A 3,137-nucleotide genomic window follows, 5' to 3' on the forward strand; every position below is an offset into this window, starting at 1 on the left:
TGCAAATTAGCCACAGTGGACTTTTTGCCCAACTAAATGTTTTGTCTGTTTTTTCAAATCATGGCTGCCATAGAAACTGAATCACTTCTCGTTTCTCGCAGCAAGCACAGGGTTCACTTTCTTCCCTTCCATATCTAAACACAACTGTTTGGCTACCCAGATAGAAAGAGAGAAATCGAGTTCGCTATTTCATGCTGTTGCTCATGAAAAGCACCCCAATGGAAAATATATATATGCGTCAGAGTGCATTATCACATCACAGGGCTGCTGATAAATTCAATGCTTGGCAAAGTATCAGAAAAAAAGAAACGCAGTCCACCAGGAGGCCACTCTATCATTCTGTCGCAAAACCTCTATTACAACCACTGCCTGGGATATCCAACACGTATAAATCACCTCACTAATATGACCGTAGCATGGTGACTGGCCACAAGCCCCGGTTGCTAACCACCTCGAAAAGAAGAAGCGGGAAACACTTACACAGAAACAACACCCTCCCCCATCCCTCAGTCCAGTCGTACTGACCCGAAAGGCAATTTCAGCCGGGAGTACAAGCATTATTATAGGTCTTGATGGAAATGAATGGAGGGGTGGAGAGCTCGACAGGGTACTGCCTCGCAGTCCATGTACTGCTTTCTGGGTCAGGCGTTTTCTTAGATTACCTGACGCGTGTGGCATACATGCCAACGTGTACACACACACACGTCTTTGTATTCTGCGAGTGAGGCCGTTCAGTCTGCACCACATGGGTCGTCTGAAATCATTATTGAATGATGATAAGGCTGCTGGCAAGGACGACTTGTTGGCAAAATCTTCCCTCCTGACCATTTCATACAGGAATATGACATACCCTCTGAATTAATTAACTACCACTGTGAGCAATATGTTTACAGGCCTTTAAAGAATGTCAACGAAGATGGCTGTGAGAGATATTTCATATTTCCTGCTTTTGAATTAAGGAAATCTGTTCATCAGTCATGAGCAAGCACATTTCTTTGAGCAAAAGGACGATAAACAGTGAGCCTGCAGTGCCATTAACTGACTTGGAAATGAATTGATGTTCTGCTCAACATTTATTAATCCCTTTTAAGAATGGTACCTTTAGCGAAACACAGGATGTTTTGACATTGGTAGTCCTCAGAACATCCTTGTGTCCATTCAGAAATTAATTACAGCCCTGCCATCACTGCGAGAGCAAGCCGTTTTAATTAGCTCAGCGAGAGCTTAACTTATTCAGTCCGTTAATTCTCCGTAATGCACCACAAGCCAATAAATGTGCGCAGAGTTCACTTCAGTGAAGTGTATAGAAAAGGTGAGCTTGTGCATGTGTGCAAAATATAACTACTGCCTATGCGTGCACACACGGAAACATACCCACAGAGCATGGTGTGCACAGCTGGAATTTCACAGCCAGACACAAGGAGTGCGATGCCAAGAACAAAAGAGGAAGAAGACGTTGGTCATTTAGGTCGTTGTTAACACCCAGTTTAGAGGTTGATGCATCCCACAGAGAAAACTAACACAGCCGTGTCTTTTCAGAGCCGGTGCATGTTTCCAATTCCCCTACCTGCTCTGAGACAATCAATGGAAAGATTTTTCGCAGCCAGGAATGCAAAAGGACCCCCGGATAATAAAAGTCAGTCCCTGATGTAGCAACTTCAATCTCTTACAGTAGCTGCTGGTAAACATCATTGATGAGTAAATAAAGAAAACATTGAGCGGCCCGAGCGGCAATTTCTCTCCACAGGTCAGGACCGGACTTTCATCGATCTTCTGCGGATTAGAAACAACAATAAAAAAATATGTCTGCCTTATCTCGGTAGACATTAAAAGCCATACAAATCGAGACAAGTTGAGCAGGGTGGGGAAAAAGTGCAACCATATTGGAAACATAAATTCTGGATTTGTGTCAAGCGAGGTACACTTTATTGTCATTTTTCTGTCAGCCAAGCATCTTGCCCTTCACATTAAAAAGAAATACAGACTACTGTACATTCAGAAAACAACTGCTCAGAGACATTTGGTGCCCTTGGGAGATGTAACTCTTTGTTTTCCATTCTGTGGTGCAAGAAGCAAAGACATATCTGAATCACTCAACTGGTGGTCTCTCGCAGTGGTTCCCAACCTTTTTTCCACAAGAGCCCCCCCAAATGACTCCTGTTGGAAGTTGCTCCTCCCCCCCACACACCAAAGTCTCAAAAATGCTACAACTACTGTCACAAACTGGATGAATGTGAAGTATTTTGTTAAAGGAGGATGAAAGCGTAATCAAGGAGCACTATTGGAGTGACTTTGATGGTTATTGGACTCAGGATTAATTCATTTGGATTCCCGCTGTATGAAGAAATTAAAGGACGGCGCAGAAGTGGAAACAATTCACAGAGGGATTAAACTGTTTAAAACACATGCTCAAAGTAAGCCGGATTTTGCCGATGTGTTTATGTGGATTCAAAAGTCGCAAATAATCATGTATTGCTTTACAATTATATGTAAAAAAAAAAAAAAAAAAAAAAAGTCTAAATATGATATTTGGCCTCAAATCATTTGAGGCCTGGTGCCCCCCCTGCGATCTTTGGCGCCCCCCAGGTTGGGAGCCACTGGTCTATCGGATCCTGTAATGTTTCCTTTGTTTCCTGTTTTGCATTATTCTAGAACATATGTCATTCCAGGGTTGGTTAAAAAAAAAAAGCAGGGACGTGCATGAAACATGACTTTCCAGGACTCCTTTGAGATTATAAGTGGTATTAAAAATGTAAAAGCTACTGTATATAGCTCTAGCAGAGATTTTAATTATTCATAGTTTATTTAAGGACAAGTATATGAAGCAGCCATCAGCATGCACAAGGATTTCTTCAGCTAATATCAATAAGATTGCTGTTTTCTGTTACCTGCAATTGAGAAAGATGAGATTGGAAGGTCATTCTTGCACAAATTCACAGATGAACAGGCATCATATTCCATTTGCTGTTTCATTCAATTTATTGAATGTGCATCAGGTCATAACTTCGAATACTCCTCCGGTACACACAGAAGTAATTAAACTGAATATGATCAACGGCCGGATGTTAAAACAGCTCAACCTGAAAATGCAGCTTAGCAACTGGAGGTGATGCAGTATTATACGGGGAGGAGGACAG

The sequence above is a fragment of the Pseudochaenichthys georgianus genome, chromosome 23 (assembly GCF_902827115.2).
Source record: "Pseudochaenichthys georgianus chromosome 23, fPseGeo1.2, whole genome shotgun sequence".
Classification (NCBI taxonomy): Eukaryota; Metazoa; Chordata; class Actinopteri; order Perciformes; family Channichthyidae; genus Pseudochaenichthys; species Pseudochaenichthys georgianus.